Source organism: Culex quinquefasciatus, chromosome 3 (genome assembly GCF_015732765.1).
Source record: "Culex quinquefasciatus strain JHB chromosome 3, VPISU_Cqui_1.0_pri_paternal, whole genome shotgun sequence".
NCBI lineage: Eukaryota > Metazoa > Arthropoda > Insecta > Diptera > Culicidae > Culex > Culex quinquefasciatus.
In genome coordinates, this window is record NC_051863.1 from 127,854,999 (window position 1) to 127,876,497 (window position 21,499).

Consider the following 21,499-nt stretch of genomic DNA (forward strand, 5'->3'; position numbering starts at 1 on the left):
TTTTTTTCTTTCAGTGTATTTTTATCGAAAAGCCCGTAAAATTTCCTACAAGTTTGTCTTTGACCACTTTTTGATACGATGCAACGGCTTTGAAATACAGAAATATTTAAATTCCGAATTACAAAAATATTTAAAGCACTTACGCCCTTCTCAAATGTCATTATCGAGTGGAACTGGCTCCATATACACAAAAATGGCTTATATAAGCGAAGGATAACATGTCTACAAAGTTTCATTGAAATCGGAGAGGGTCGGGTACAACCGATTCCCTATTTGGCATGGAATTGCTCTTGAGCTAAATAAAAAAATATTGATAAATCCATGTCCGGTTTTGGTCGATAATTTGCCAAATGTATTAAAATTGAAAATTGTAGTACCGTAAACCGGGGTGACTTTGATAGGATTTCAATTTGTTTTTAGAATATTTTCCAACAGGTAAGGTTTTTCTCAAGATTATTATTTTTAAAACATGTACTGGGGTAGACTACACAATGTCCATGCACTGTTTCGGAAAAAAAGTTTTTTCAATAATGTTTAGAAAAAAAGTTACGTTAAAAATTATTAGTTTTAATTCCGGGGTGACTTTGATAGTCATAGTTTTTCTTGTTAAAATCATATTTAAGATGTTCAAACTTTATTTGTACGCTAAATTTACCATCACTAAAGTAGCTGATATAGTTTTTAAGAAAAAAAATCAATGTTTTTATTTAGTTAACTAAGTGTATAAGCTTTTTAGCAAAATACATATAAATTTTAGGTAAAATTGTTAAAAAGTCGGAATTTTGCCTGAAATTTGTTAAAACTAGTTTTGTTTATAAAATTATTGATTTATATTGCATTTTATACTAAATTCAAAGCCCGAATCACAAGTTTTCACATTTTACATGAAATTTGTTCAACTGAAATTGCCGATAAATTTGGAGATTTTTTTTAATTGTGTTTCAAAAACACATATTATTTATTAATTTCAAACTTTTTTAACCTTCTTCTAGTGGAAAATTCTCCAAAGAATCCAAAAATGCATTCCGTTTTCCGTTTGAAAATCATGTTCATTGAGAAAATCATGACACTTTGAGAAGTTTAAAATAAGGACTTTCATCAACATTTTCTTAACTATAGTTAACTAACTTTTAAAACTTGTCAAAATTTTATGAAAAGTTCTTCTTGAGGTACTTTGAACACTTCTCTACCACGGTCAGTATGTTTCTAAACCATTCCTTAAGTATTTTAATTGTACTCTTCATTTTGCGGAAAAATCGCAAACCTATCAAAGTCACCCCGGTTATCAAAGTCACCCCGTTTTACGGTATGTCTTACCAAATATTGGTAAAGGCGAACAGAAGTAGTCAGAATTTAAAGCAGAATATTTTTTTTCACCGATTAATAATAACAGTTTGGTATCCCCTGTCTACGATGACGCATACGTCCAATCGAAGGTTTTCAGGAAGGGAAAACTGCAAAAAGGGAATCGGTATCTACTTTTGTCACCACAGCCGGTAGGCCAAAAGAGTTTTTCGGCCAGTTCGGGGTATTCCTTTTAGGTAGAGAGGAAGAAAAGTAAGTATGAAAACATACCTTCCTAGGAAAAAGTACGTCAACCACCCCCAAAAACTAGAGACAGAGATCTCGCATTCGCTGACAGCCTGTCTCAGGGGTGGTCCTGAACCTGGTTCTGAAGTGGCGATGTGGTGGGCTGGTTGAGGTGCTAGCACTTACTAACATTAGTCATCCCCGCCGGGGTGTGGCGAATTGGAAATTGGTATTTGCACACACTCACTTCGCGCGGGTTGGGATCGATTTCATTCAAAATAAGGAGATTGAAAATGGGGAATAAATAAATCCCAGATTGGAAAAGAGAAATTGGGGTGGATGGGGGAAAATTGAACAGGAAAACTTTGTTAGCGCCACCATGGCGATAGTCTGGGGGGGATCGCCGCCGAATTTGCAGAGGAAAATTGGATTCGCGCCAGCAAATCGTTACGGTGTTCAATATTTAAGGGAGGGGGAAATACATTGCAGAAGTTGCCTTTCGGGAGCGAAGCCAGATTCCCAAAAAATTATTTGCACTCAATTACGTCATTTCAGAAAATGCGGGTGTTGGCGATTAGTCCATCATTTAACGGCTCATCGGATACAACCGAATCGGCTCACAAGACACGATTTTTCTCATGTTTCAACACCTGTTTCGAGGACGTTCGAGCGGACGGGCCGCGTAATAATAGTGCAGTTTAGTGGACAGTTCAATCGGCTTTAGGATGGTGTGAAATTTTCAATTTTATGCAAGTTGCAGCAGCCAAAAAAAACGGTGCTGGGTATGACGCAAACGTGGTTGAAAACAGCTGATGAAGTAATTTGTTAGCAAATCGAGAGAAGTGTTTCGGCCTGAGATGAACTCATCAATTATGAAGTCGGGACAAGGAAAGGATTTCCTACTTAGCAGTCATACTGTTTGCAATGAAACTGTTAAAAAACATAGAACACGCATGAGAATATAATTAGAGATTGTTCAGATAAGTTTGTAATAAAAAACTAACTTAATCCACCTATGTGGTTGATGCCTTCCTCACTTTTTACCAAAAATGGGTATATGAGTGGTTTCATCATTTTTTTAGATCCAGAAAAAAATAACACAATGTATAACTTAAGTGGTCATAACTCGAGACAGGGTTGCCAGATCTTCAATGTTTTGTACTCATTGGAAAGGCCTTTCAATTACCTTACCAACGATGGGTCGGATGATGGATCCGGACATAGTTTACATACATTTAAGTGAGATCCGGCTTCAAAAAAGTACATAAATATCACTTAAGTGATCATAACTCGAGACAGGGTTGCCAGATCTTCAATGTCTTGGAGTCATTGGAAAGGCCTTTCAATTACCTTACCAACGATGGGTTGGATGATGGATCCAGACATAGTTTACATACATTTAAGTGAGATCCGGCTTCTAAAAAGTACATGAATACCACTTAAGTGGTCATAACTCGAGACAGGGTTGCCAGATCTTCAATGTTTTGTACTCATTGGAAAGTCCTTTCAATTACCTTACCAACGATGAGTCGGATGATGGATCCGGACATAGTTTACTTACATTTAAGTGAGATCCGGCTTCAAAAAAGTACATAAATATCACTTAAGTGATCATAACTCGAGACAGGGTTGCCAGATCTTCAATGTCTTGGAGTCATTGGAAAGGCCTTTCAATTACCTAATCAACGATGGGTCGGATGATGGATCCGGGCATCATCTACATGCATATAATTGAGATCCGAGTATTTGTGAAAACACATTTTTATACATAACTTTTGAACTACTTATCGAAACTTCAAACAATTCAATAGCGATGTATGGGACCCTAAACCAAGTCGAATGCAACTGGTTCGATCAAAATCGGTTCAGCCAGTGCTGAGAAAACTCAGTGAGAATTTTGGTCACATACATACATACTAGGGTGGGTACGGATTTTGAAAAGTTCTCAGATCAAGTTCTGGTGTGGTTCCCCTTGTAGGGCATACCCATAGAGACTCTCACGCCAAATTTCAGCTCATTTCGTTGAAAACTGGCTTGTCTCAAGCGGGTTCAAGTTTACATGGAAATTACTATGCTTCCTACAGACCTGAGGAAAACATGTAGAAACTTCTAGGATGGCCAGAAATGAGCGGAATCGTCTGGAGAACAATTTTCCCTAAGAGACCAGGTCGATTCGTTCAACCCCCATCGAGCTCAACGGCAATACATCCGGGGTTTTCGGAACCAACGGTTTTCCCCATAAAAGCATCAAATTTTCCTTAGCATGCTGTGAATGCTTGATGAAAACCGCGACGCCACATGTCATACAGCTACCACGTGATTGAAAAATTTGCACCATAACAGTTTTTTTTCTTATTTGGAGGTTCAGAATACAGCTGAATAATATCCTGATCACCATGAATGATAATTGTATGGTTCAAAAAGTAATAAAAAGTATTTTTTTATAGGCGATGCTAGTCCACGTGGTAGCTGTTTGACATGTGGCGTCGCGGTGTTCATCAAGCATTCATAGCATGCTAAGGAAAATTTGATGCGTTTCTGGGGAAAACCGTTGGTTCTGAAAACCCCGGATGTATTGCCGTTGAGCTCGATGGGGGTTGAACTAATCGACCTGGTCTCTTAGGGAAAGTTGTTCTCCAGACGATTCCGCTCATTTCTGGCCATCCTAGAAGTTTCTACATGTTTTCCCCAGGCCTGTAGGAGCGAATGAACGAAAATTTAAAATTTCCCATAGTAATTTCCATGTAAACTTGAACCCGCTTGAGACAAGCCAGTTTTCAACCAAATGAGCTGAAATTTGGCGTGAGAGTCCCTTTGGGTATGCCCTACAAGGGGAACCACACCAGAACTTGATCTGAGAACTTTTCAAAATCCGTACCCACCCTAATACATACACACACACATACACACACACAGACATTTGTTCAGTTTTCGATTCTGAGTAGATATGTATACATGAAGGTGGGTCTAGGAGCTTTTAATAGAAAGTTCATTTTTAGAGCAGGATTATAGCCTTACCTCAGTGAGGAAGGCAAAACTAACCAAAAAATAATAAATTTCTCAAATCAGTTTCGCAAAAGTCCTACGGTGATGAAGCATCAAATTGCTCAATTTCAAATGCTTAGGTCGATTTGAAACTGAAAATCGGACACAAATTGTTATTGTCTCTTAAAATGTGACGCTATTTTAGTGATGAAGAAAAAATCTCTAGTTTCCTGTTTGCTTTTTTTTCAGACACTGTATCTCATCAACCATGGGTACAATCTTCAATGAATTTTGAGCAAATTTTCCGATCTTGGCCAAGCTTGGTCATGACTATTATTGGTAAAAAAGTTAAGCTATCAAAAAAAAAAAGTTTAGTTTCTATAACTTGAAAACGGTGCACGATATCGAAAAATTGGCAACACTATCCAATTTAATTATGACTTACTTGTGCCAAAGCTTCAAAGATTGCATTTTCATCCAAAAATTAGATTTTCATAAATAATTATTTTCCGATTTCCAAATCGATCAGAAAATCAGTTCTTAAGATACAATTTGTTGGTTCCAAATATATAAATTTACACTATACAATGTATTTTGAATAGTTACAATCCATTTAATTAGTTTAGTAAATGAAAATTAAAATTTTTGACAATTATTTTGTCTGCCCCCTGTTATAAGAGAGATTTGATAAGGAGGGGGGACAACAACGAGAAATAAAATTTGCAATGACCCTAACAAGTAGAAAAATTGAAATCTTCCATTATGTGACTTGCCATGAGTAAAATTCCGTTATTTATACAAACACTTGCCATAAAATCTTGTGCTTTATGTGTTGCCAACCGAAACCAGAACCGATGGCAACACACCGATGAATCGTCGTCGTTGGGCTCAGATTCGCTCAAGAGGAAAAACATCAATAAGGTTTCCAATTTAATTTCCTCTTCTAGTGCCTGTGCTAACATCCACACTCTTTCATTCCGATAGGATCCATTGATGATCACACACATACACTCAGGACACATGTGAGGACACGTTCAAATGTGTTTTTTCTGTGTGTGTGTGACGTGAGCCTGTCGTCATTTTATGGCATTTCCGTTTCAAGTGGAAGATACTTTTCCGATTTTTTATTTTATATCGGAAATAGAGCCCCCCCCCTCTCAAAAGATCGGCTCAGGACTTCCTATCATATGGCCCAATGAGCTACTCGCAAAAAATAAGAATAAAAATAAAGAGGAGGAAAACTCGCAAACAGGAAACTTGCGAAGGAGTTGGCAAATAAAGAGCTTATCTTTTTCATTTTATCAAAGAATGGTCTGATTTCGGTTCGAGCCTGACGACAACTTTGGCAAGCGGCAAATAAAGTTGAAAAAAATCTGGCTTATTTTCGCACCATTTCCGCTGGCTCTGGGCTTGGGGCTGCTCAGCCGGCAGATATTATTTCCCACAGGAGAAATTTGCCTGTTTGCCCGCGGCGCGGGAGGAGGCTCCAAGAGTTTTGCAAAGTCGTTATTTACGGACTGTAAAGTTTGGTTTTATGGCACCCGGCGCAAAGAAGAACCATAAATATGGGAGTTTTCCTCGAGCAAAGGGACACACATCCCACACGGGCCTACGGGCACCAAGCTTACAAGGTTGTGCTTTTTGGCAGTTTTTGCTCTGTTACGGTGGTCGAGGAAAAAAAATGTCAATTTTTGGAGTAAAAATCACTGTTTTGCTACTGTACAGAACTTCTCATTTTGTGGGAGGATTTTTATGATTTATGCATAAAATTAAATAAGTTTAAATATTTCCCAATGAAGGATTAGAGTAGTACTGTCAGGTGTGGGTCCCAAATGTCACGTCTTTTGACAGTACTGATATCATCATATCATCTTAGTGATTAGATCGTAAAATTGATTGCAGAGACAAACAGATACAAATTTTTGTTTGAAAATACATCATGCATGCATCTTAGTTTGAAGTTTGATTTGAAAATAAACAACAACACGGAAAAATTGTTCATTTTTTCATATACAGTCCAGACTCGATTGTTCAATATTTCTTTTATCCGAAGGTTTGTATGGGACTTCGAATAATCGACGCTTTATACGAATACGAGAGGATAAAGAGCATGGTTCGATAGCAAAATGGTACTGTGAACGGACGGAGAGGATAAATCCCAAAATCACCGAGAGTACCTTACTCGTGAGTTCATTTTCCAAAAAGTTACCCATTCAAAAAAAAAAATCGATGTTGAAACTCGAACCCAAGACCTTTGGCATATTGAACCGCGCGTTTACCGTATCGGCCACCATGGTTCGGTTCATAAGTGGCGATTGTCCAAATAAGCCACTCAAAGGGATGAACTGTTTCAATGAACGAATGAACGTTTTTTTAACTTTGGGTACAGATTCAGATTCACCTACATGGAAAACCAATTTTCAACAATTTTGTCAATTTGCGAATTAGGGGTTAGGATGATCCCATACATCTTTCTTGACTTTTAAGACATTTTCAAACTAAGATGTCTCGAGTCTTTCGCCATGTGATGAGATGATTGTTTAAACCCAAGTTGCCTAGGAATCAGCGATATAGCTTATTTTTTCTGAGTACAATGACCCTTTGTACGATCACAAAGAGTTTAAAATGGATTTTTAAATCAATTTTGAAAAATTAACCTCACGGTTCTTCTTGACAGAAAAGCTCCTACTTGACAGCTCGTTCCAAGGTTGATCCATCGAAAAAATGTTGTCTTGCCAAAAAAAAAAAAAAATTCTGGATTAAAATGAAAAAAAAGTGATCAGAAATGGTTTTTATTCGTGTTTTTAACCAAAACCGAAAAAATTGACATAGGGCTTTAGTACTCAATTGCACCTGAACCAAATTTTCACCACCATGACCGTCCATGGCCGGCCGCTCCCATCTCAACCGCGCACCAGGGACAAGGAAAGGGATGCTCCACTTTTTTCAGAGTATGAAGGGAAAATCTCCACGGTATCTTCAAGTAAGTTTCGCTTGGATTTGGACGATTTTTGTCAATTCAGGGTTAAGTTTTAGAGAAAAATGATGTTCAGGGCACTTATAGAGCTCTACAAATCCAACATTTTTATTTTTTGACAAGTCAATTTGGGCTTAATGGTCAAAAGTTTTAGCCATTTAAATATCTTAAGTATCTCGAAAAGGCGCAGGCCAAATTTTATGCATCAGGTTGCATTTGAAAGAGCTGAAAAAATCTCAGTGGTGTTTTCTTTAAACTCGAGATATCTTCATGAAAAAAAAAGACAAATTTTCAAAGGAAAACAATACGGGACCACCCTAACGAAATTTGAAAATTGTCCAAATATATGTTTTTCCATGTAGTTTTGCCCGCTGAATTTGAATCAACCGTTAAAATTGATCCAAAATGTCAACAAATCGATTGTTGGTCATTCTTTGGGTTTCCATGTAAAATTAACATTTAAATCCAAAATATGTTTAAATTTGTATTTTTTTCCTTTAAAATGGCTGTAACTTTTGATCCTCAAGCCAAAATTGTCTAGTCAAAAAATGAAAATGTTGGTTTTGTAGAGCCCTAAAAGTGCCCTGAACATCACTCTTCTCTAAAACTTAATCATGAATTGCCACGTTAAAAAAATGATTTTTTACGGTTTGCTTAGATGCTTTCTATAAATTTGGTCGTAGAAGGCGTAGATTACGAGATAAAATTTTGGTGTCTTCGACAAAATTGCTTGGATACCCATACAACTTTTTTGAAGACAACAAAAAAATCCTAAAAATAATCCTGAAAAGTTAAATTTTCAAAACCACCCTAATCGTAAACCACCCTAGTTTTCAACCAAACCAAAAATAGCCCCTTTTTACTTGCAACAACCCTTCTGATGACACCAAAGCTCTAAAATTTCACGATTTTTCGGAAACTCCATTGTCCACTCAATTTTGCGATCTGGACCACTGTGCAATGCTCCACAGTAAAGTGGAATGCATTTTGCGAACCCTGCCGTGAGCTTCATGTTTTTCATTAATTCCAAATTCAATGAGTCCAGAACTTTTTCACTGGGAGCAGATGGGTTTCGAACCCAGGACCATTCGCTTATAAAGCGAACATCGTAACCATTCAGCCACGACCGCTCCCTTGATTCACACGGGTGTGCTTATCACAGACTTTTTCTAAACTCTTGAAGAGTGTCATAGCATGAGTGCAGTAATATGACATAAATTGCGTAGGTGCAAAACATTAAAACAAGATTTAAACTTCGCCGTATGTTACCCTTCCCTTTTTCACTTCTCACCATTTTGTGTTGTCGTCACACTGCGTTGATCCCCTTCGGATCACAAGTCTCGTTGCCCATGTACAACACCGTACACAAACAGCCTATTCATCTTAGTTAGCTGCTTTCGTTTCATTTCTATCCCAAAAGGAAAAACTTCCTACACAAACCAGCCAGCCAGGCACTGCTACTTAACTCCCAGCATCACAACAAGAAAGAGAAAAAATAAGCAGCTATGCTTCAATCTCATTCAGAGAGTTGGCCACCGTCTCCTTTCGTGCCGGATGGCTTTTGCCTTGAGACTTGATTCAATTCCACTCTCCAGAGTGACAATAGTCCATTTTCCGCATTAACTATGCATGCGACCGTCGTTGCGTCGTCGTCGTCGGTCCAAACATTATGAGTTGATGTATGTGTGACGCACTTGTACGACACAGCAAAGCACGAAAACATGTTTCCTCCCATCCCCGAAATCCTGTCCCACCACCATCCACTTCACGGCCCGGCCTTTCTTCTAATGGCAGCGGCACATGAAGTAACCGTAGTGTATCAATCTGGTTAAACTGCTTCCTCTCTTCACGGATGCACTCAAATGTGGGGACAGACATAATATGAAAAAAGTGTCATTTCCATCGAGATTTGACCCCAGCAAACTTTGATTGATACTCTATTGCTCTACCTCTGCGCCACGGTCGTCTATGTTTGATGAAACGGAAATTGCCTCAATGTAATGAGTGTTGTTGGCACATTGAGTTGCAGGAAAGTCATTAGTTCATATTCACATTTAATGACAGAGATTTTTTGTTTGGGTGTAGCAATGCAGCATACATGGCGTACATCTAGCGTTCAGCAACGTCCAGCATCGTCAACCCGCCATGTACACCAATAAAGGCACCTACATTATGTGCGGCCAAGGAGTTGTGGCCCTTGAGGGATTTAGTGCGAGGAGGAGGAGAATGCGGTTCAGACGTCGGAGTTCCAACTCATAACTTTTGTACAAGCAACATTAACCGCGAACTGGGAGCAACGAGCATTAGGGCTGATCTGTTGTCTGTGGGGATCGCGGAGCCGTAACAACAAGAAAATCCAATTTGCAGTTTTTTTGTATAGTGTTTTGGTGCCAAGTTCTGAAAAAAAAACCGCGCACAGAGAGATCATGTAAAATTTTATGGAAGTCGGCTAATTGGAATGAATATTCGCTGAACCCCTTTCTTCTGCATCAACACCAATTTATGACATCAATCAACATGGTCTGATTTCTTAATGCGCTCTTTCAGCCATCCATCTAGGTTTACCTTTTTCTGAGGCTTGCTCAAAAGGCAACAAATCCCGCAAATCCTACACAAAAATATTGCTCTGCAGACCAAAAAAAGAAGACATCAAAAATAAAACAAGCAAAAAAGTGTTCTTTTCTCTTTTTACAAAAAAAAAAAAGAATGACGATGATGGAGGCGAAACTGGTGACATTAGATGATAATAAATATAAAACAGGTCGTAAAATTGGATTTTATGTGCGTGAAATATGCAGTTCATTCCTTTTTCGTCGACGCCGTCTGTTGTCACCGATTCCGCCCCGGAGTCCTGGAACCGACCGACGATGACGGTATGACAAGCGAACCAGGCCAAGATTGGACCCGATTCACCACCCGTTCTCACCGAGAATAATCTTGTCACTTTTGTTTTATGGTACGGCGGAGTTTGAAGTCGCACGAATGGAAGTCTAGGTTTTGATGCGCAATAAATTGATATTAGTCGTGTGAGAGTTGGTTATTTGCGTTGCAAGATTTGGGTGACATGAATAATTATTGCCATAGCATGAGTATAAAGTCCAAAAATAATTTGAATATGTTTTTCAATGAATTGCAATCAATTTTTTTTTCGTGAAAAACTTTACTTACAGTTATTTTTATTTTTGATGAAGTGAGTTGATTTTTTGGTTCTATTTCTCTCATATTCATCGATAACATTTGCTCTCAAATTAATTAACTACCCTAAATTTAATTTACTCCATCATCGCCATTTTTGCAAACCATTTCCATTCTATCATATGGCAAGACGAAGACTTATTTTTTGCCAGATTAATATTGCCTGTTTGGCATAAGACGTTTGTAGACATATAAAATGTAATTTTTCCCTAACCCCTGCCTAGGTTTTAACACTGGAACGCCCAACGCATGTCCAATAGGGTGACAATAAAAAAACGACTTCAGAGATACCCTCTGACTCGATTCCTAATGCAAAAATAAGTATCTGTGCCAATTTTGAGCCAAATCGGTTAAGGTTAAGGGGTCGCTTTTCATCGTTGAAGTTTATATGGGGAAAATCACGAAAATGTATGGGGAAAATCATCGTTTCAGTAATTTTCTGCTAGGTGGCACAGGTCTCGCCCAAAATCGTCCAAGTTGGAGATTCTTGTAGGAAATTTAATTCCCTACAACATTGTCGAAGGGTGCAAAACGATCCGAGTTGATCCGATTTTCCGAAATTTTCAATTTTTCTTGTCACCCTAATCCCGAGCAGGGGTAAATAACACGGGAATACCATATTTTTGTATTACTTGGCATAATAACAAGTACCAAAATGTGCCCTTGGTTGCCCAGTAATAGATGGTATAATACCATGAAATCATACCAAAAAACTGTATGGGGAAGACCAAAGCAATACCAAAACGTGCCATTCCAAGGGCAAATGAATACCAGACAAATAAAAACTTTCCGGGTTAATAAAAATCTCATTGGACAAAAAATAATGAGAATTCTCTATAGGATTACAGCGGGAATTCAATTTAGCTAATGGGATTGCAATGAGAAATGGGTAGAATTTTGATGCTATATTTAAATCCTTCGAACAGGCAGGAAAACGAAGTCTTGCTTTGGAGAGCCAAAAAATATCAGGTAAAGAAAACTAGAGGAATACTGGAATCGAACTCATGGCAGGTAATGTGCAGACACCATTTTAGCTACCCGTTTACCAACTGAGCTATCAAGGCTTGTTGAAAACGAGCTGCTGCTGCATCAACATGTTTTAGCTGCAGGCAAAAATATCAGGAAATTCAAAGAAAGAGAACCAAACTAAAGTAGAACGAGAAAGGCTATAGCCCAGGCAGCGTGGCATTTTTCGAGGGATTTTCGAGGATGCATGATTCCAACTGAATAGGATTCAACACAAATCCAATATTAAAAAGATTTAAGAACGATGTTCGAATACCACATGCATACCAAAATTTTGGTATTGTAAGAGTTATTTTATCAAATTAACAAAGATTGACATTATTTTTTTTTGAGTTTATCGATTATGATGAAAAAGGCACACAATGTTAAGTAAAATCCATTCTAAAATTTTGAATTATTCACGTTAAACCTATTGTTGTCGTAAAATAAATCTCCTAAATATATAAATGTTTTTCTTATCATTTTCAAATGTATCAGCATACTTTTAAGAATGTTAAACATCATTTGAAATAGATTTTTATGAATCACCTTTATTTTATAATAGTTTTGTTTAAAATACCTTTACAATACCAATGTATGGTATTCCCTAATTTATAAAGATCTTTAAATGACTTTTTTAGACCAAAATAAAATAGTTGGCTTTGATTTGGAGTAGATTTGCGTTTTAAAGAATGTAAGTAAGTAACAGTAAGACACAATTCGACACTTTCTTAAAATTTGCCCAATAACAAAACAATACTAAAATTTGGTATAATACCACAGGTTGGTATTAACATACACTTTAGACATTTTTTCAAGGGCTCGCGAAAACCAAATTTGGTATTGATACCATTGAATGGTATTATTTTGCGTTTCCCTTGTTATTTACCCATGCTCGGGATGTCCAACTTAAACGGACGCCCAAGCCGGTTCTCGGGCATAACTCAACCAATCGGGCCGATTATTGTTTCCAGTGATTTGTAAGAATATCTAGATGATCCTAGAATGTTGCAGAACTTAATTTGAACAAACGAGTTAAAATTACCGTTCCAACTTTTTTTGGAGCCTTGGGCGTTGGAATGTTAACAAAGGGTTTATTAGAGCTTTAAGGAGTTCTTATGAAGGTTTTATAAATAGGCCGTAACAACCTTTTGCGGAGGTCCTTTTGGGGCTGTTCCTCTTTTTTGAGATACAGTCCATACTCGATTATCCGAAGTTTCGAATATGGAACTTCGGATAATCGAGCCACAAGCATTTTTTTCTGATATTTAGCATTAAATTCGAGTTCTTCGACTCCATTTTAGTCAGTAGTCAATTTTTAGCGTTGTTTGCTTATTTGATTACTAAATTCACTTTTTCAATATTTGCAATCATTTTCACATAGTTGTGGACTATATTTTCTCGTAAAGCTTGATTTTGTGAAAATGTTGCTCTTTTCTTACATTTTTAAAAAGTGTTCATGTTATTATAGCAGTTTATGGAACATGTTGCGAAAGCGAGATACGATGAGTGCTGAAGAAATCCGAATAACGCTATTTGAATGGAATTTTATGTGAAACATACATGTGTTAAGTAAATTCACCGTTCAAAACGAAACAATTTAAAAAAAAAATACTTTTCGATACAAGTGTTGAAAAGTTCATCTTTTCAGCACCCACTCATCTCATCTGGATCTCTGGTTGCTGTTTTAAAAAATACAAAAATTAAAAACTTTCGATTTTTTATATGAAAAACATAAAAATATTTTAATCTTTTTAAAAAATAAATTTTCTGAAAAACGGCCTTCGTCATGCACACAGGACCGGTTTAACGAGTCTTCACCGAAACTTTGAGCCGATTTGGTCAAGGCAGTGTTGAGATATCGTGGCACACGTTTTTTTGAAACTGCTAACTTCATATAGCTGTATCTTGGCAATGATGCAACCAAATGTCTTCAAATTTATTTTGTTAACAGTTGAAAATGTATATTTCAATGTCCTGAAAACAGATTGAAAAAAAGTTTAAGTTTGTGCTCAAACCAACCTCGAACATTTTTGCCGATTTACATGTATGTAACCCCTTAAGTTCAAAATGTCAAAATCCTCATCCTCCCATTTCTCGTGTTGCTCCTGAAATCTGGAGTTTTTTTTTTAAAGGTCCAATAAAAAAATTTCCAGTTTTTGGTTTTTTGGTGTTTTTGAAACCGCATTTAGTCAGGGGTATTAAAAAACTCCCGAAAAGCAAAATCTGAAAAATTGGTTTATTGGACCTTTTAAATAAAAAAACTCCAGAAATGTTCTGATTTTTGTAAATTGTGAAATTTTTGCAGTGAGCCATACAATTTAAAGATTGGTCACTCTATCTCATGATTAAGTTACTTAAAATAAATGTACATACTTTTAAAAAGCTAGGACTCAATCAATATGATTAGGCTTAGTGATTTTTCACGCTCAAAAATTGCAAATTTCACGGGGACCTTAATTTCAAAACACCAAATTTCACGAAAATTTCGCGGAACGTTAAAAATATTAAAATAACTATAAAAATTTCATGCTAAACTTTAAAAAATCTTAACTTTTTTGACTTAATTGAACGTGACAAAAAAAAATTGATTAATGAAAAATATCTTGAAAAAAAAAGTTAGGCATGAGTATTGTCATTTATTGAGCTGCCTTTTTAATGTTCGTAACTAAATCTTCAAAATTATATTTAAAATCAAAAAGCTAAAAAAAAACTTCCACGAAAATTTCCAATTTAAATAATAATCAAATATCGTGAAAATTAAACATCCTCAGAAAAAATCTGAAATATTCTTAAAAAGTGACTTTAAAGACAAAACGTTACCGTTATCAAAATATCTGAGATCTGGCCTCAAAAAAAGTTTATTGAAACACTAAAGTACTTATATCTTTTGATAGGGTTGTCAGATCATCAATCTTTTGGGCATGTTGGAAAGGTCTTTTGAATACATATCCAACGATGTGTCGCATGATAGATCCGGACAACTTTTTCATCAAAATATTTAAGATCCGGCCTCAAAAAAGTGTATAAATAACACATAAGTGCTCATAACTTTTGATGGAGTTTCAGATCTTCAATCTTTTGAACTCGTCGAAAAGGTCTTTCAAATACCTTTCTAACAGTATATAGCATGACGGGTTTTCTAAAAACCACCCTTTTTTACAATATTTCAAACTACAGCCAAATCGTTTTTTAGCATAACTTTTGAAGTACTTTTCTTAACTTCATCATATTAACTAGGGTCTTGTGGGACCCCAAGACGAATCAAATGTGACCAAAACGGTCCGAATCGGTCCAGCCAGTCTGGAGATACCAACACGATATTAAGAATCCAAAACAAAGTTAATCGAGTTTTCACTTGCATGTCCGAAAAAAATAATCCTTCATTAAACTTGGCCTTGACAAAAAATTAAGTTTGATACGGGACCATCCCGAAACCACGTGGACACTTTTTTTGAAATCTCAGAAACCCCCTCTCCTCGTGGACAATTTCTATCCAAAACAAATCTTTTTTGGCCACGTGGTTTATGGATGGTCCCTACCCATATTGCGATGGTAAGTAGAACTTTCCAAATTGGCCACTTTCCCAGGAGCATCCGGAACCTGCTTTACTATGGCCATTTACAGACCCTTTGATTCTAATATTGCTATGGTAAGATGAACTTTCCGAATTGGCCACTTCCCCCGGGGCACCCGGAACCTGCTACAGATTACCACTGGCCAATTACAGACTCGTAAATGTGTTTTGAGACTTGCCCATGAAAAAACATGAAGTTTGATACCCATATTGCTATGGTAAGTGGAACTTTCCGAATTGGCCACTTTCCCCGGGGCACCCGGAACCTGCTACAGCTTAGTGAGGCCAATTAAAGATCCGTAGTTTTGTTTTGAGACTTGCCCATGAAAAAACATGAAGTTTGATACCCATATTGCTATGGTAAGTGGAACTTTCCGAATTGGCCAATTCCCCCGGGGCACCCGGAACCTGCTACAGATTACCACTGGCCAATTACAGACTCGTAAATGTGTTTTGAGACTTGCCCATGAAAAAACATGAAGTTTGATACCCATATTGCTATGGTAAGTGGAACTTTCCGAATTGGCCACTTCCCCCGGGGCACCCGGAACCTGCTACAGATTACCACTGGCCAATTACAGACTCGTCAATGTGTTTTGAGACTTGCCCATGAAAAAACATGAAGTTTGATACCCATATTGCTATGGTAAGTGCAACTTCCCGAATTGGCCACTTTCCCCGGGGCACCCGGAACCTGCTACAGATTATCCCTGGCCAATTACAGACTCGTGAATGTGTTTTGAGACTTGCCCATGAAAAAACATGAAGTTTGCCACCCATATTGCAATGGTTCATCGAAGTTGCTATAATAACTGTGGCCAATACGTGTCCTCCCGGTCCGATTTTACGGAAATGGCCATATCTCTGCGGATTTTCAACGGAATTCAATGCTTCTGGTTGCATTCGACTGGTTATTAGTTGTACTTTCAGTAAAAAATATTGATTAAATAAAAAGCTCACCACAACTAAAATGGCACGCCGCAGAAAAACTTGCTTTTCGACATGACCTCGGGAAATCCGGAACATCTCCGGTGGCCACGGACCGTACCCTTAAACGGGTCCATTTTCTAAAACTGGAATAATTTCCCTTTCACCTGCTTCTTGAATCATCAAAATCGGTTAATTTTTCGAAAAGTTATGAGCATTTGAATTTTGACAAAAACTTGCCTGTCCCGATCATTTTGTCCAACCCCTGTAATCGTGTGCATATTTTTCGGTGCACGAACTCACATCCAGACACACGCACAGACATTTGATTCTGAGTCGATAGGTATACGTGAAGGTGGGTCTATGTCCTTACCTGGTTGCAGCACCTAAAAGGGCCTAATAAAAAGTGGGTCTAAGAGGTCAAATAAAGAAGTTCATTTTTCGAGTGATTTTATAGCCTTTCCTCATTGAGGTGAGGAAGGCAAAAAAGTTTGAATCTATAAAATTCTTTTAAAATTATTTCTTTCAAAATTCATTTAATTTGAATTTTGAAAGTTAAATTGTCTACCTCGAGGAGCAAGAAAAGAGGAAGAAGAAAGCGTCCCACCCTCCTCAGCGAAGTACGAGCGCAGCCGTTCCTGCAGCTGGACAGCGTACGGTTCCAGCGGAAAACTCAGCGTTCCCTCCTGGTTGGGGGCGTTCGTTCGCCAGCGTGGTCGCTGCCGGTAGCGGCAGTACGGCCCAGCAAGAAGTCACCGGGGAAGATCTCTTCACCCTGCCGGAGTTCTTTGCTCTCGCGGGGGAGATGATGACGCGGTTTCGGAGCTGCCGGAACAAGGCAGAACAATTCCTGGCCCTTGGGGAACTGATGATCAAACACATCTACAAAGGATAAATTACCTGTGATCTAGATATAAGCTTTCTCTTCCTCTATCCCCTTTCCTTTGCAATTTCTGTAAGTTTTTTTGTATAGTTTTTTCTTACTCTTGCTAGTGCCTTAGTTAAAGAAATAATTGTTCCTAAATGGATTATGATGCAACACACAGCTGTAAGGAACTCCAAAACTCTGTTATGCACTTCAAAATAACTCATTGTATCTTGATTATTCACCAATAAAACCGAATTGAATTGAATTGAATTGAAAGTTAAATTTTTATAACGATGAATGAATAAAATGTTAAATTCAGTTAGTTTTCAAAGGAAAACTGACAAACTATTGTTTATAGTATCAAGAAAATAGCAATCTATTTTCTCAAAATTTTTCTTCCTCTTCTCTGATGGAATTACATGTTTCAATCTATTTTTTTTTGCTCCTCCGGTTATATCATTGAACGGAAAAAAGGAAAGACGACTATTTTCACTGATTGTTATTTTTAAAGGAATGTTTGCTTTTAAATGAATTCTAAAAATAAATCACTACAACTTAAAAAAAATCTGTGCAATCTTTAAAAAATCTCAATAACTTGTTTAGTCAATTTTAACAAGTTTTGGTTGAAAGCGACAAAATTTAAAAAAAATCCGAGATTATTTTTTTTCTTCTTTGAATGATTTTTGTTAACATTTTTTTTTAAATATTCGAAGCATTCACTTATCAGTAAATGTTGTATCTATTTCATGTTAATGTTTGTTTTGCTAACAATTCTGTAGTTTTTTTAAAGGCCTAATAAACCAAATTTTCAGTTTTTGCTTTTTGGGTGTTTTTTAATACCTCTGACTCAAGGCGGTTTCAAAAACACCTAAAAAGCAAAGACTGGAAATTTGGTTTATTGGACCATTTAAAAAAAAAAACTCCAGAATTCTTCAAATGGCTCATATGCTTTTCAATTTAAATCTAATGAAATTTACTTTAAAGGTCTTTATGAATGAAATATTTATTATGTTGTTATTTTGATGAATTGATTTGAGAAAATTGGTAAATTTCACGGAATTTCACGGAAATCTTCAAATTTCATGATTTTTACGCTCTTCGCGAAATCTAACCTAAATATGATGAATCAGGATACCCATCATGTGACTTTTCGTTGGATGTGACTGAAATACCTTTTTAAAGCACCAGTAAATTTTAATATCTGGTCACCCTAAGATCCAAAACAAAAGTGCTCCGATTTGGCTTATATTCGGCATGGGAGTTCATATGCTCTGGGATTAGGGTGGTCCGAAAAAAGCGCTTTTGGACATGTTTTTGCAAAAACAACATTTTTTTTAAAATCATTTCCCCGAAACGGCATAACCAATTTTAGCTCAGGTTGCAAATAAAAATTGGGCTTATAATGGAAAATTCCTAGATATTTTGAAAACGTAATTGGATCCATATAAATATCTAACTAAAAAGTTTTTAGTGTCTTATAGTCTCATGCCATTACAAGAACCCTACACCCAAGATACCGTATCGCTGAATCTTTAGAATTTATTTATTTAAAATTAATTTAATTTAAAAATATGATTATCATGTTAAAAAAAAGCTATCAATCTCTTAATAAATTTAATATATTTCACCATAGAAAACAACTAACACAATTAACTTAACTCAAATAGCATTTCTCAGTTCGATACTTTGACGAACATAAACTTTCTCCAGTTTGAGTTTGTCCAGTTTGCCGCATCGAACTCGTTCCCAAGTTCTATTGGAAGTCACGTAGTCCAACTGCGTAGGAGCGAAGACATCGAAACTTTTCCATCGGCCATATCGTTTGAGTAAACTTTTCCTCCCCAAGTAAAGGTCTGTTCTCTGTTTTTTTTTTGAGTTACAATATTCTCAAAGATGTCGATTTTGCGCGCGTGGGTTTCGATGGTCGCAAATTTGCATGGCAAAAGTTGGTCATTTGTGCTAACGAACTACAAATGGGCATCATTTCCATATTATACGACGGGACTGTTTCAGGGTCAGCAAAAAGAAAGAAAGGATCCGCAATGATCATAAAAGTAACGCCTTACCTTATAGTCTTGTCCTTGCGGGAGTATTCGAACGACGACGGTTGACGACACAGCCCGGGATCAGGAAACAACTCTGCAACAAAAAATTATCAAATCACAAACGTTACAACTTTTTTTTTCTCTTCGTCCAGCTCGTTATTTTAGGGGTCTGAGGGTATGTTCTTTTTTTCTGGTGTCACTCTGAGACTTCTCGCGATGAGGACTCGAAAACAACGGAAAATGGGACTATAAATCACACTGCGGACACACTTTTTTTCTTCTCTCTACGGAATGTTTCGGGGTTTTTCGAGGGCTTTGAGCAATATATCCTTGTTAACGGAGATTATTTGTTTGGATTGGCTCCTCGCGCTCTCTTGTAGTGAAAGGGAGGTAGTTAATTTTTGGGCTTTATTCATTCGTCTTTTCTGGATTTTTTTTTCTTTCAATACTACAACTTCAGAGTGAGAGCTCTTCCTCGGGATGTGATTGCTCTGTTATCAGCTTTGATTTATTTTTAAAACACTCTGCTGGTCGTTATCAAACCCGGGTTTGTGCCCTCTCTGGGTTGACTTCCTCCCACGCACAATTCCCGTCCAGAACCGTTTTCTGGACCATAAAGTGTATAAAATTGTTATCACGTTCTTCGTTCGATCTTGGCAGCTCGTGTTCTTCCTTGAGTTGGACACTTTTCGGCCACTTCTCGCAGGCCTGTCTGCCTTATTCTTTATTGATTTTATTACCCTCAATTAATAGCAGGCATGTTCTTCTCGAGATGTCCAACTTTCTTCTTCCTTTCTTCCCTCGTTGAACAAATTTCCTCGCAAAGTGCCCCTTTTCAATTATATTTACCAATTATCTCAATTGAGTGCCCAGTTTATATTCTTCACACATACCCAAACCCACAAACACACATAAAACATCATCACATCGCGTTTATTGCGCTCAATTACAGTAACAGTTTGAACACGGTTCATAACTCTTCTTGTTCTTCCTCCCGACTCGCGAGCCTTCATAATTAATTTCACTTTAGTTGTTCCCTCCGTGCGCGGTTCAAAGAACCTGTGAAGATTTTTCACATCCCTTCACACACCCTAATGCTCACACGCACACACCCCTGCCCGATATGTTCACAGAAATCTCTCAGAAAAAAGTGTGATTATTCCATTGAGAAGAAAATATCCTCGCAGATTTTCATTGATAACATTACACCAACATCAGATAACAAAAGAGAAAGGAAAAATCTTCCAACACAACAAAAAACTAGACAAAAAAAAAGATCAAAAAAAAACTCACACTCTTAACACCAGCGCACACACAAAAAAGAGTAAAAAATCCAGAAAGACCCACACACGAGACACCGAGACCGAGGAGCAAAATCTAGCCGCGATAGACCAGGACGATGGCTCACACTGTTATGAGCCGCGGAGTCTGGCCAAAGATCAGCATCGGTTCGTTGTTTGACAAAAATGCTGCGACACGCTCTCTCGCGTGCTCTCGCAACATCCCGTGTAGGTGTAGAAGCAGGGAGAGCGAGCTCTCTCTCTCTCTTGTGGGGCGCGTGCCAAAGCAGGAAACAGAGGGAGCGCGCTGCAATCGATTTTCCTCTCTCTCTCTCTTCGTCGATTGTTGAACGATGATGATTTTTGCGCGCTCTCTATGAGCGGCGATGATGATCGGTGAAAGCATAATGCTCTTCCTCTCGTGTTATTGTTCTGGTGGTTGAATGGTTTGTAGTTTGATAATTCCGATATGGTAAAATATGTTGATAAGCATTATAAAAAATTGTAAACAAAAGCCAACGCTAATCTATGTAGGATTACACCCACAGCAAGGCAGAGCCATCCCAGAGGAAAAAGAGCACGGCTCAAAAACTCAAAAACTCATTCTTAAAAATGTCTACCTATAAAAAAGTGTTCTAACCAAGCATTGAACCCAAAAACTTAAACATATTGAATCTAAGCTTTAACCGTATCGGCCACCAATGTTTGTTGAGAAAGTAATTCTGCAATGTAAGTCTCTCAATGGTACACAAGGGAAAGGTGGGACAAGAGAAATCACCATCAGCATAACTTATTTATTTCATTATTTTTTAGGTGAATACCGATAACGCAAACCAACAATCAAAATCTGTCTGCTGTGGATTTACAGTCCAGACTCGATTATCCGTAAGCTTTGACTTCGGATAATCGAATCACGATAAAAATCGTTGTTTAATTTTTGATTGTCGATTGAACGCTAAACTGCCCATGTTCGCATAAATGTCTCATATTCAAAAAAGAGAAATACATATGAGAAACACGCAAGGAAAGTTTGTCCCACACAAGTTTGAAAGCTCACAGGATTTTGAACCAAACTGCATCAATAACTCAAATGCGACGAAAATGCATATG

General features: G+C 37.4%; 1 protein-coding gene across 2 annotated transcripts in view; it reads right to left on the reverse strand.

The window, feature by feature from the left end:
* The window catches only part of LOC6038822, a 181,053-nt gene extending 160,494 nt beyond the window's left edge, over positions 1-20,559 (reverse strand). For both annotated transcript variants that reach the window (XM_038258591.1, XM_038258590.1), the window contains exons 1-2: positions 20,403-20,559; positions 19,131-19,203 (exon numbers count right to left, since the gene is read on the reverse strand). The gene's annotated coding sequence lies outside the window, so the exon portion shown is untranslated. The remainder of the gene's footprint in view (positions 1-19,130; positions 19,204-20,402) is intronic.
* Between the last annotated feature and the right edge of the window lie 940 nt (positions 20,560-21,499).